Source organism: Phocoena phocoena, chromosome 12 (assembly GCF_963924675.1).
Source record: "Phocoena phocoena chromosome 12, mPhoPho1.1, whole genome shotgun sequence".
In the NCBI taxonomy this organism is placed as follows: Eukaryota; Metazoa; Chordata; class Mammalia; order Artiodactyla; family Phocoenidae; genus Phocoena; species Phocoena phocoena.
Genome location: NC_089230.1, coordinates 1,553,273 through 1,567,583, shown reverse-complemented (window position 1 = coordinate 1,567,583; position 14,311 = coordinate 1,553,273).

Sequence of the window (14,311 nt, the reverse complement as noted above, 5' to 3'; positions counted from 1 at the left end):
AGCTCCCAGGCTGATACGCTGCCCTCCAAAGCCTCCTCCAGGCTGTGTGGGTCCTTGGGGGCATAGGAGGGAGGCTGGGGAGATCAGGAGAGGCGGGTGGGAAGGGCCCTCCGGGACCAGAGGTAACTGTTCTTGTTATGAAAGAGAAAAACCTACAACCAAGATTACTCTACCCGGCAAGGATCTCATTCAGATTCAATGGAGAAATCAAAAGTTTTTCAAACAAGCAAAATCTAAGAGAATTCAGCACCACCAAACCAGCTTTACAACAAATGCTAAAGGAACTTCTCTAAGTGGGAAACACAAGAGAAGAAAAAGACCCATAAAAGCAAACCCAAAACAATTAAGAAAATGGTAATAGGAACATACATATCAATAATAACCTTGAATATAAATGGATTAAATGCCCCATCCAAAAGATACAAACTGGCTGAATGGATACAGGTCATGGAAGCAACCTAAGTGTCCATTGACAGATGAATGGATAAAGAAGATATGGCACATATATACTATGGAATATTACTCACCATAAAAGGAAATGAAATTGAGTTATTTGTAGTGAGGTGGACGGATCTAGAGTCTGTCACACAGAGTGAAGTAAGTCAGAAAGAGAAAAACAAATACTGTATGCTAACATATATATGGAATCTAAGAAAAAATGGTACTGATGAACCTAGTGACAGGGCAGGAATAAAGATGTAGACGTAGAGAATGGACTTGAGGACACGGGGTGGGAGGGGGAAGCTGGGGCGAAGTGAGAGGGGCATGGATATATATACACTATCAAACGTAAAATAGATAGCTTGTGGGAAGCAGCCGCATAGCACAGGGAGATCAGCTCGGTGCTTTGTGACCACCTAGAGGGGTGGGATAGGGAGGGTGGGAGGGAGACGCAAGAGGGAGTGGATATGGAGACACGTGTATGCATATGGCTGCTTCACTTTGTTGTACAACAGAAGCTAACACAGTATGGTGAAGCAGTTATACTGCCATTGGCAAGTTTGCTGCGGTGGTGGGTGGCTTTCTCCACTGTGCTAATTTACTGTCTTGTTGATCAGTTTATCTGTGCAATAAGCCAATATTCACATACACATGCACACAGCCCTACATACTATTAGGAAACTTTTTTTCCCAATCAGATTGGCAGAGATCAAAAAGAATGGTGATCCATTGTAGCAGGAGATGGTGGGACGACGAGCCCTCACAAGCCCTCCTCCATCTGACCCCTGCTGGGCACCCCCTTCCTCGCCAACACCCCGTCCACTCCACCTCAGTCTCCTGTGGCCTCTCAGCTCCCCAGGGCCTTTGCATGTTCTGTGCCCTCTACCCGGAAGGCTCAGCCTCGGCGTCTGCATGGCCTCCCCTCCCCTCCTCTCCTCTCTTTTCAGATCAGTTTCCAGTCAGGCCGGCCCTGACCTTGCTGCACCCCTGGGGCCCTATGTCCACTTTTAGTTTTCTCAGCACATCATCCTCTCACATTCTTTATAGTTTGCTTGTCTCTTATGATCATTGTTCTTTGTTTGTTTCCCCCACTAGATTGTAAGCCCGGTGAGAATAGAGATCTTTGCTTTTAAACTGGTGTATTTTATTTTATTTTATTATTTTTATTTTTTTTTTACATCTTTATTGGAGTATAATTGCTTTACAATGGTGTGTTAGTTTCTGCTTTATAACAGAGTGAATCAGTTATACATATACATATGTTCCCATATCTCGTCCCTCTTACGTCTCCCTCCCTCCCACCCTCCCTATCCCACCCTTCTAGGCGGTCACAAAGCACCGAGCTGATCTCCCTGTGCTATGCGGCTGCTTCCCACTAGCTATCTACCTTACGTTTGGTAGTGTATATATGTCCATGCCTCTCTCTGGCTTTGTCACAGCTTACCCTTCCCCCTCCCCATATCCTCAAGTCCATTCTCTAGTAGGTCTGTGTCTTTATTCCTGTCTTACCCCTAGGTTCTTCATGACATTTTTTCCCTTAAATTCCATATATATGTGTTAGCATACGGTATTTGCCTTTCTCTTACTGACTTACTTCACTCTGTATGACAGACTCTAGGTCCATCCACCTCATTACAAATAGCTCAATTTCGTTTCTTTTTATGGCTGAGTAAACTGGTGTATTTTAGATGCCAGCCTGGCTCCAAGTAGCTGCCTAATAACATTTGCTGAATAAACACTTGGTAACTTGTTCATCATTGAGCTGAAAGAAAACTTTAAAAATTATGTCTGGGACTTCCCTGGTGGTCCAGTGATTAAGACTCAGTGCTTTCACTACAGGGACCCGGGTTTGATCCCTGGTCAGGGAACTAGGATCCTGCAAGCCTTGCGGCATGGCCAGAAAAAAATAAAGAAGAAAAAATAATTATATCATGTTTTTCTTAGATCATCCCCCGTATGGTATAACGTTTTTTTACATTATTGAGTTTTGTTACAAAAGCAATATACAAGGTTCAAGAGATATGTAAAGAAAATTTAATATCATCTCTCCATCCCCTTTGGATTAAACCTTCTTTATGTATTCTAAGGTACAGCCTTTCACAACCCTATCATCTATCTATCCATCTACGTATGTATGTATGTGTCTGTCTATCATCTATGTATGTATGTATGTATCTATCCATGCATATATGTATGTATGTGTCTATCTATCTATCATTATCTATTTATCCAACTATCTATCATTCTATCTATCCATGTATGTATGTATGTATCTATCCATCTATGTATGTATGTATCTATCCATCTATATATGTGTCTATCTATCGTCCATGTATGTATGTATGATGTATGTATCTATCCATGTATGTATGTGCCTGTCTATCTATCTACCTATCATCTATATCTATCTATCTATCATTATCTATTTATCCAACTATCATTCTATCTATCCATCTATGTATGTATGTATGATGTATGTATCTATCCATGCATATATGTATGTGTGTGTCTATCTATCTATCATTATCTATTTATCCAACTATCTATCATTCTATCTATCCATGTATGTATGTATGTATCTATCCATCTATGTATGTATCTATCCATCTATATATGTGTCTATCTATCGTCCATGTATGTATGTATGATGTATGCATCTATCCATGTATGTATGTGCCTGTCTATCTATCTATCTACCTATCATCTATATCTAGCTATCTATCATTATCTATTTATCCAACTATCATTCTATCTATCCATCTATGTATGTATGTATGTTATCTATCATCCATGTATGTATGTATGATGTATGTATCCATCCATGCATGTATGTGCCTATCTATCTGTTTACCTATCATCTATATCTATCCATCCATCTATCTATCATTATCTATTTATCCAACTATCTATAATTGTATCTATCCATCTATGTATGTATGTATGTATGTATGTATCTATCCATCTATGTATGTATGTATGTGTATCTATCGTCCATGTATACATGTATGATGTATGTATCTATCCATGTATGTATGTGCCTATCTATCCCTCTACGTATCATTGATAGCGTCACCTTTTTCTCTTACCCCACACATCACCCTGTATGTATGTATGACACCTTCTCACGTGTCCATCTGCAAAGTCTCGTTTCTCCTGGGAGCTACTCCCTCGTTTCCCTGCTGCTGGTCTTCATCTCATCATGGGCAGGAGTTTTCCCCGTATTCTGGGAATTGCCCCCCTCAGGGTCAGGAGAAGATGCCAGTGGTGCTGTGTAACTGACGCTGGACTCCAGCAATTCCAAACGCCTGCTCAGAAAAGGGAACGCCTTCCACCTTGGAGGCGATGACGGGTCATCAGGGGAAACTGGTAGAACACATTCAGGATGGAGCCGGCATGTGGTCCTGGGAAGAGTGGGGTCCAGTGAGCTCTGCTGGTCGCACAGACTTGCAGCTGGTGATGTAGGTGGTCTGATGAGACCCACGTTTGTCCTGATGAAATTTTGTCACATAATGATGCTTCATTTGGTTTTGAAAAACTAAAAGGATTATCGACGAAGTCTGAATTCACATTTGTGCAAGTTTTCGGTGTTTCTGGATGTTCATGACGTACCTTGAGAATCGTCTCTATTTTGACTTTTCTTTGTAAAACGTGGATTTAATATTTAGCAGCAGTACTCGCCATTCTCGTGTCTTGATGGAGTGGCAAGAAGGTAGCCCGTGCACGTGAAGCTCCACTGAGCTTCCCCGAGAAAGGCCTCCCCGGGGTGTGGATATGGAGGGGGTGCCTCTGTGCAGACACGCATGGCTTGAGAACCCTTGGAATCAGCACCCAACAGACAGCGGGGCTGAAATTCCATGTAGCTTTTGTCCGAAGCCACCGTAAACCTCACACGATGGTATCACTCATTCAGACTTGGGCGTTTTGAGTTGATGTGGCGTGACTCGATCTGCAGTCATAATGAATTTCTAAGCATGAAAGCCACATGCCTAGGAGCCAAATAAACGCACTATGTTCTGTCACCGGTCCGGCCTTATTTACTTCAAAAACGAAGTCACGTCTTAATTACCGCTCTTTTCCTTTTCTTTAAATTCATCATTTAAGAGTATTATCTCAGCCACTTCACTCCTTCCCTGATGACCGCCTGGGTGGGTGGGTTACTTGTTTTCTCAGAACTGTGAGACGGCAGATAATAAAAAGGCTCAGCGTGCCTTCGATCTTGTGTGCACAGAGTGACGGGGGCATGGGTGGCAAAATAGAATGTATTTTTGTGTGTCTGTGCGTGTATTGCTCTGTTAAAAACACAGAAGGACACTGTGTCCTATGGTCAATTAGAAATGCATAGTCATTTTTGTTCCAAGATTGAAATTGGAAATCCGTAGCCCTTTGTAAGGATGAAATTGAATTGGAGAAGATGAAGCTACTTGTAACTTCGCTTTTCTTGTGTTTTATTATTCCACCGTAAAGGAAACGCTAATGTCCGCATTGCTACATACAAATGGTAACTCAGAAGGTGACTTTATTTTCTAGGGCCATCCATCATTTGGATAATGGTGGTTAGTGTCACCTTTTATGTACTTCTAATTGCGTTTCATGGTGCAGACAGACGTTGGTTGTCCAAAGTGTCTACATCCAGTCCTCTAAGTCTTCCATGTAATTCCCCTATGGCTCTTACAAAGCGGGCACTAACGCATTATGCCACTTTTCAGACTCGGTGTGTCCATCCATCCGAGGTGGGTCTTGAAAGGTCAACAGTATGTTTAATTATGCAGTGATCTGGGGCTAATGCCATGAGGCACCTACCATATTCTCCCTACTCACTATCAGATATATTTTCTCTTCACACGTGGAAATAACTTTATTGTTTATGCTAATTATTAAAGACGTACGTGATGATGGTTAAATCATTAGCGGGAGAAAGCTGGTCATAAACCCATCCCATTGTGCACAGTTTTGAATATGTTATGTCTTTCCAGAGATTTCTGTGTAAATATAATTTTAATGCAAATCTAATCTCTTTCTTACTTAATACTTTTTTGGCCATTTTCAATATTAATACCTAATATCCTATTTTGTGACTATAAAATAGCATATTTTACTAAACCCCCTGTTGATGGACATTACATAATCAACTATTTTCCCCTATTCTAAATCATCCTGAATGAAAGGGTTTATTTCCTCCCCGCCCTCTGAGGAAAAGTCTAGTCAATACAAGTATTATTAAAACTTTTCCCCCATTTTATATGATTCTTAGATTAATATTGAGAGTGAATATTTTTTGGGTATATGTTAGGTATTTACAGGCCTTGTTTGGAACTTTCCTGTTCAAATCTTTTGTCAAAACTTTAATCAGGATATTTATTATGGGTTATGTAAGAACTCGACATTAAAGATGTGGGGAGAAGGTGTCAAAAGTAACATAAAATAGAAGAAACATGGGACCCCTTAATGTGAGGGTCGGAGTCATAACGTTTGAGGTCGTCGGCAATAAAAGATGGTTCAGAGTGAAAGCCCTAGTGATAGAGAGGTGATTCACTATAGTAGGTGTACCTTCTTTAGGTGGGAATTTGCAGATGTGGGAAAGAGGCTCATTGAAACTAATGAAGGTGACGTTGGGCTGAGGCCGGCGTGGTGTCTTCTGTGGACTGTCCACTCCCGAGCACGAATCAGACACTCCCTTCCACTCACACCCACAGAGTCCTGAAATGTTTCTGCAACTTTTATTTTACAGAAACCACAATATCACTCACAACCAGACTCTCCGTTACGACCGGAAATTAAGGAAACACTTTAATCTTCGAGAAATAGGAAACTTTGGGGCATGTTTATATAATTGTACACGTATAATTGTTAAACAGTTTTCTATTGGATTAAATGAAATGAATGTATCGTTGTTGGATATACACAGTTTGCTGATTATTTTCATGTGTTTTAGATCATGTAATTACAGGCGGCAGAGCCCACCCTCTACCCGAGGGCAAAGTGAGTTAGGGCTGGTTATGATTTGTATAAGTCACTCGCATCTCAGTTCTAACCACCACAATCTCCAGGGCATCCAGTGGCCACCTGTGGTTCCCACTGGAAGGGAGGGAGCCGCCCAGGGCTGCTCACCTTCTGTACCTGCCCTGAGGTGAGATATGGCTCGAGGAAAACCCTGCTGATTGAGGAAATCAGACCACGAGGGTTTAGAGAGCTGTCTGCAGTTACACAACAAAATTAACGATAATTGCTATGGAACCACTCAGACAGCCTTATCTCTCAGGGTCAAGCTGAGCACAAAATAGACTACCTTCTCTTGGGACGTAAAACCCGAGTGCACTGCATACCTGTCTGTGGGTTCCCGGAAACAGCCTTGGTATCAGAAAGCATCCGACTGCTTTGAAAAGGTGAGATTGCTCTGTAGTTACCGGGAGAAAATCTGAATAGATTGTAAGGGGAGACTTCTGGGGGCATTTGTGGGTCTTCTTTTTGGAAATGCAGTTTTTTTTAAAATTGTGTACTTATGAGGTGATATTTTTATCATAAGTATTTAAAATTTAAAAAATTGATATGTTTTGTAATAACTCCGTGATAATTTCAGAGTATAAATAGATTTTAAATAAATAGGCAGGTATAACATGTTTTCAGATGAGAAGAAAACATGTCAGAATCACCGACAGTGTTTTTTCTTGGGGTAGGGGGAAGAAGAAAAGCAAAAATTTAGAAGAAAGGTGTGGCTTTGGCAGGCAGCAGTGACCTAAAAGCTTTCCACGTAAAACGTTAACCAGTCTCGGTGTTAGGTTACACCAGAATCTGCCCCATATACAATAGAATTCCACCTAGGAAAAAGGTGAATGGGAATAAAATCCAGACACATTTCCCGATCCTGTTACAGTGTCTAACAGGAGTTTTCTGCTGGGTTGAACCATGGGAAGTCGCTGGGTTTTTCAGATTTCTCTCTTTAGCAGTTGACTGAATGACTACCATCACTTCATTTACCAAAAAATAACAGAAGTAGCTTTTTTGTTCTCTCTCTCTGTTTCCAGCATACACATAATTACGTAATTTTATATATATATTGGTGGTGGTGGTGGTGAAACATACCCAATATGAAACTTGCCGTCTTAACCGTTGTTAAGTGCACAGCCCCAGCATCGTGTTTCCACGCTGTGCCACCACGTGTCCAGCACTTTTCCATCTTCCCAAACGGGAGCTCTGTCCCCACGAAGCGCTCACTCCCCCGACCCCAGCCCCGTGCAGCCACTATTCTACTGTAATATTCTGACTCCAGGGTCTTGGGCTGCTCCTGCTGTCTTTGTTGCTGTTTCCAGTCCTAAAAGAATAGCAGGGCTGAGGGGAGAGGTGTAGGTGCAGGAGGTGGACATTTGCTAGAAGGCAGTGACGGAGGGGCTCTGGCAGCTATCGTATATGCACGTCTCACACGCCGTGTCCCACACGCCGTGTCCCACACGCCGTGTCCGCGGCCTGGTTGGACGGGGCACCCTGGAAGGCCACCGACCCACCCACCTGCCGTGCATGCCTGGGGCTGAGTTGCCTGTCAGGCCCCGCGCGGCCGCACAGCAGAGCCCACGGCGGCTGGACGGCCTCGCGATCCATCAGGAAAGTCTCTGGGGTCACTCTCCTCTCTTGATGCGGTGACTAGTCTGGTTTGGCTCTTGGTGGAACGTTCTCTGCATGTGTGGGCTTGTCATTTTCCCATCACATATTAATGAGACCCATTTGGGTGGTGACTCCCTGACGCCCAGGCCCGACGAGTCGGCACTCGTGTCTGTTCAGCTCAGCCCCTCACATTCCGCTCCAGAAGCGGTTCCTCTCTGTCGGGAGGTCTGAGGTCCTCAAAGACGAATCCCCTGCTGGCACCAGGCCAGCAGGGTGGTGAAGGGCAGCCATGACCACTGCCTCACTATACGGGCTGGTTTTGCTTCTCTGTGGGCTGTCCTCGCTTCTCTTATTTTATTTCAAGTGGGGGAAACACGACCACTTTTTAAGGGGACGGTGAGCTTAAGTCACCTTGTTGCTGATGTGTTAGGAACGGAGCTCATGAAACCTGGCCTTTCTGACAGAAGAAATATGTCTTTTAGGTGACATTGGCTTGAATTAGGGTCTCAGGTGCTAAACAACTGAGCAGAATTTCCAGGAGAAATTTCCACCCTCCTGTGAGTGGTGGGTCAGCGAGGAGAGCACAGTATATAAAAGTGTCTGACTTGTTGCTGATACAGGTGAGAAAACTCCGGGTGACTGTCTGATGGCAGACACCTCACAGGCATGTGAATCTGGCCCTCTGTGCTTGCGAGGGGGCCCCGAAGCCCAGGTGCCCCTCAGTGCTATAGCTGTAGACTTCTCACTCCAGCAAAGGGCAGAGAAATGATCGCCACCACGGACTCGGATGAAACAGCAAACAGGGTCAGACTCCAGCTGGACCATATAGTGCGGTTGACTTCTATTTCTCGCCACTCCAGCATTTTAGTTAAAAATAGCCTTCAGGGGCAAGCATCGTGGAGAAAACAGGACAATGACTGGAGAACAAGGAAGGTGCTGCCCCTGGAGATGGGAGAGCAGTTATAGGATAACACAACACAAGTACAATTGGCGACACACGTGGCCGCCTTTGTCCGCGGTCAGAAGAGCATCACTGCTCCCCCCACCCCTCCAGGGCTTTTCTGCCCTGACTGTGTGTCAGAGAATTACCTGGGAAACCTCCAGAAATTACAATCCTATGCTGGTCAGCCCCCGTCCTCAAGCAGTTTAATCAGACTGCTGGCCCAGGAAAAGCCTATGAATTGGCCTTGTTTGAGACCGTCCTGGTGATGCCGGAGGGGTGCAGGGGTGGGAGAGCCCCTGTTAGAGCCTCAGCAGTGGGGGTCATGGTCACTGCCTTGGGTTATACGCTGGCTCATGTGTCCCACCCCTGCCCCTCAGCTCCAACCTGCCCACTGACCGCCGTGGACCTTGACCCCCAGAAGGGATCTGTGTCTACCCTCAGAAGGTGCTCACGTGACCTTTCTGTGCTTGTGGTGGTGCTGGATGTCACTGATGGGATTCTGAGAATGCCACGCTGGGGTATGCGATTTAGTTCCTAGGCTGGCTTACTTAGTGGGTAATTAAACTGCCAACGTATTTATTAGTTTTGGTCCTAAAATGTAGCGCAAGCACTCAGAGGCTTTCGAGCAAAGGGTGTGTTATTTTATTCATCAAATAAAATATTAAAATCTGGGCAGGCCCCCTTCAGAGGGTGTTTCCCGTCATCACGGCTTACGGCTCTACTTCGTGATGAAGTTCTCGATGAGTGTCAGTCTTCCTTTTGAGCAACAGGACAGAGCTGAGGCTTGTGTACTGTGGCTTATGACACTCCTGGTTCCTACCACCTCAACACCACACCTGCCAGGTATGGGGACGTTTAAATCCCTAGGACACTATATAAACTGCATGAAGGGACCGTCCTTCAGGATGGTAATCTGCTTTCTCCATCACCAAGAATATGAGGAAATTGCTTTAAGGTCCAAAAAGCATCGAGTCAGCAGTATTTGTCCTGAACCAGCCAGAGACACTAGCTGGGTTAAGCCACATATACTGGCTTTAAATTTAACGTCTCCACTTGTGGGATGTTGGGTCCTCAGTGCCTCGTGAAGTGGTTGTAAATGACTTAATAGACGTGGAGTCCTTAAAACTAGGACTTTGCAAGCACTCAATAAATATTAGAGCTGGGTCAAAATAGGAGAGGGTGGTCTTACTGTCCTTGAGAGGTTTAAAAGCTAGATGGTAAGGGAAATAACCCCAACCAACTGTCACTGGGGTGTTTACTCTTTGCCAGTCACCAGACCAGCACGTTTATTGTTATCTCACAAATACAGGTAAAAACACAGAAGAAAACATAAGAGAGATTGTGTAGTCAGGTGGAGGATACGGGATCTACACGTTCCGAACACAAGGTTATTAGGTTTGCAGAAGCCAAACGGGATTTGTCAGGGGGGATTGGTTTGAGCTGAAGAATCTTCACAAGAGGAAGCTTTGGGTGACCGTGAGCCCACCTTGGAAAGACATGAGATGAGAAAGTGGCCGGTCTGGGAAGGAGCCCGAGAAGTGCTGGGTGTGACGAAAGAAGGTCATGAGAAGAGCACCCGACGGGCTTCCTCAGTAGGTGTGGGGCGTCCCCTTCTTAGGGGTCTCTGGAAACAGACGTTACCCTTGTCCTCCAGGGAAGCTGTGGGCGTGAGGCGTGCGTCTCCTGGAAAGACTGGGATTGAACAAAGGATTTTAAAAGTATCCTTTCTCCGGTTTAATTTCTGAAAATAGGGGTAACGATGCCAGGGACAGTTGGTGCCGATGTGGAAAACCAGGAGGAGGAAAGACGAGGGCAGTGCTGCTTCTGAGCAGGTGGGTCCCTCGCTCTGCGGCCCCTTCTCCACGCCAGGCCCCTCTGCTGAGTCTGGGACTTGAAGACCCTTGTGCGGGCCTCTCGGGGGAGGGGGCAACCTCGACACAGAACCTCGGGGTCTGCAAGGAGAGCTCTGAGTGGGGACAGAGCTGGAGGGAGAGAGGAAATGGTCCTGATGCTTCTGTCTGGAAGAAATGGTTCTCTCTGGCAGGATGAAAAAGGGCAGCCTTCCAGGCAGGGACAGCCTGTGAGAGCAGGAGACAGAGGGAGGCGGGAGCTGGGTGTGGCTGACGTCTGTCTCTGGGCCCCAGGCCCGCAGAGCGGGGGTGGGGCTCAGGGGAGGTGCAGGGGCTGAGTATCTGGAACACCTCCTGCTGTGAGGCTAGCTGTCCCTTCCAGGATGCTTCGAGCTGAGTGAGGGAGCCCACCAAGCAGAGGACAAGCCCTGGGGGTGTCCAGACAGCCTGGTGCCCACTACAACGACCAGAGGACAATGCAGATCAGACCCACCTGGGCTTCAGGGACCTGGGAAACCGGACCTGCGTCCTCTCGGGCAGGGTGGACAGGGGACTCCTTACCCAGGAGTATAAACATGGGTGCCGGGGAGCCCTGGGGATGGGGGGTGTCCATCCTGGGGAGGGAGTCCGGAAGGGGTGGCGCTGCACTCTGCCCGCCTGGACTCTGGGGTCTCCAGCCAGGGGTGGGGGTGGGGGAGCCGTCCGGGCCAGCGGGCTTCTGCCGGCCTCACCTCCCCCGCTCCTGCCTCCAGCCTCAGGCTCTCACAGGTTAGGGCTCTGCATCCAGGGGCCCAGGGCCGCTCCCTGTGCGCTCAGCTCTCCTAGAGAAGAGCCCGGCCCACAGCGGGTGGTCAGCAGTATTGCTGAGCTCGCGAAGGAAAGGGGGCAAATGAAACCCCGAGCCTGGGAAGGGAAGACCCTCGCCTCCGGCCACTTTTTCTAGGTTGGTGATTCCCAAACTCCGGTCGTGGAGGCCCTCCGAATTGGCCAGGAGACTTGTTCAAAATGCAGATTTCGGGGCCGAAGCCTGGTCCTCAGACTGCGACGCCCCAGGAGCGGCTGTTTTAAGGCACGTCCGTCCCGGGCCGTCTTCGGGTTTACTCCACCTTTGTGACGTCTGTTTCCCCATCACCTAGGCCCGTTCTGGCCGTGCCAGGCGGCAGAGGGAAGGTCCCCAGCCCGCGTGCGGCGCGGACGGGAAGGGCGACGGGGAGGCGGGTGGGGTGATGGGGCAGGCTGGGTCCTGTGGGACGGCGGGGAGGGCCGCACACGGGGGTGTGAGGACGCGGACAGCAGCAGATTACGAACCACCCAAGTCCCTGGCGGCCCCCCAACACAGGTCACAGCTCTCCTTCCCCAGGGGGGCGGGGGGAGGAACGTCCTCTGCAGTTTGGGTTTATCATCCCTCCAATTCTTAGAAAAGCTTTCCCCGTACGTGTTGCTAGGTTCTGTCCATCTTTGAAATTTATACAAATGGGCTCGGCCCTGTGCTCACGGAGTTCTCAAGGCCCCCCCCCCTCGCCCCCCGGAAACGGGCACACACGGTCTGTGCCGCTCAGAGCGGCTACGGGCAGTGAGTTAACGCAGGCGAAGCCCCCAGAACGTAAACAGAGGCCGTGATTGTTACCCTACCCACGGCTGCCTTTGCTCCATGCCCTGTTCGGGGCTGCCGAGCCCGTGCACGGGGCAGTAGTTCACTCCTGTTTTCACTGTGGAGTGATTCATTTTATGATTAAGCGCCATTTATTTATCCATCCCATGCTCGTCTGCAGTTTCCCCCATGACAAACTTTGAAACTTCTTGCATGTGTTTTCCAGGTGCCTCTGCGAGAGTTTTCCTCCGCTGCAAGGTCGGGAGAGGGGCCCTGTGCCCACGTCTGCGCTGCAAGTTACTCCCACGCGGTGGGACCACCCCTCCCTCGCCTGCAGCTGGGGAGGGTTCGGCAGTCACGTGTGCTCACCAACAGTCGCTCTTTGCAGTTTTGCTGAGCCTGGTATGTTGTTTTACTGTGGCCTGAACTGTGTCGCCTGGTTGACAATGGGCGAAGCTACTCTTCAGCAACACATTGGATCGTCATTTTCATCGTCTGCAAAACGCCTCCTGTCTTTTGCCCACTTCCCTGAAGGGTTGTTTGTCTTTGTCTCATTGGTGTTCCAGGCCTTTCTGTTCTGGTGGCCAAGCCTGTGTCTGCATGTAGTTGTAAATAATTTCTGGTCGTAGCTGGTTTGTCCTGTGCTTTCCATCTCTGCACACTGTGTTTTGAGAAGCACAGGTTCTTCGTTTAACGTGGCCGTTTATTCATCTCTTTGTGACTTGAGACTTAATCTGAAGTGGTTCCCTACGTACCTGCAGACGTAAATCCTAGCTCATTTAGTCATTCTCCACATACCTGACATGCTGTTCAAAATGCCCTTCAGTTACTAATTTCAGCCACATATTTATAGTAATCATTTATTTATTTATATATTTATTATTTTTGGCTGTGTTGGGTCTTCGTTTCTGTGCGAGGGCTTTCTCTAGTTGCAGCGAGCAGGGGCCACTCTTCATCGCAGTGCGCGGGCCTCTTCACTATCGCGGCCTCTCTTGTTGCGGAGCACAGGCTCCAGACGCGCAGGCTCAGTAGTTGTGGCTCACGGGCTTAGCTGCTCCGCGGCATGTAGGATCTTCCCAGACCAGGGCTCGAACCCGTGTCCCCTGCATTAGCAGGCAGATTCTCAACCACTGCGCCACCAAGGAAGTCCCTCAGCCACATATTTAATTTTGCATGTTTTATTTGGTTCTTGTGGAGATACAACCTGTCAGTTCTGACAGTTGTACTTTCTTTCCTTATGTTCTCCATCTTTCGTTTCTTTAAAAAAATGCCTCAAACGTCACATTCTCCTTAAACTTGACATCTGTCATCTTTGGGGGTCTGCTTCTGTCCTTGGATGTCGCTCGCTGTGCTGTTTCCTCATGTGCTCAGCGACTGTTGACCGTGAACTTAGGTTTCTTTGAACTTTGAGGGAAGGGCTGAGACGGGCGACCTGTCCTTTCAGGGAAGATGCGCTTCGGCTCCTGTCGGGTCCCAGGACCTTCGTCGACACTGTAGCCTGCGTTCCGGCCACTTGGCTAGAATCCTGGCTCCACGGGAGGCGCACCCCAGGGTCTCCTGGGGCGGATGGGGGCTCCCCATTCACCCGCTGTGGGGCCCCCATTTTCGGGGGAGGCTCCAGGGCAGGTGACGGCACCTGGCAGGGATTTATGAAAAAGTTACGGCAGAGGCATTCAAGTTGAGATAATTATTTTTTCCTTGACAACTGGAAAAATAAAACAAAACATAGCGTCATGGTTAGATTTTATTACACCACCTCATTCCATTGAAAGAATGTGGCCCCAGGACAGCGCGAAATCCCCCTCAGCTTCTGTCCAGGGCTGGAGATGGGAGGAAATCACCCACAAAACGAGACGCCCACTTCGCTTGTGTCCATCTGACTTATTTTTC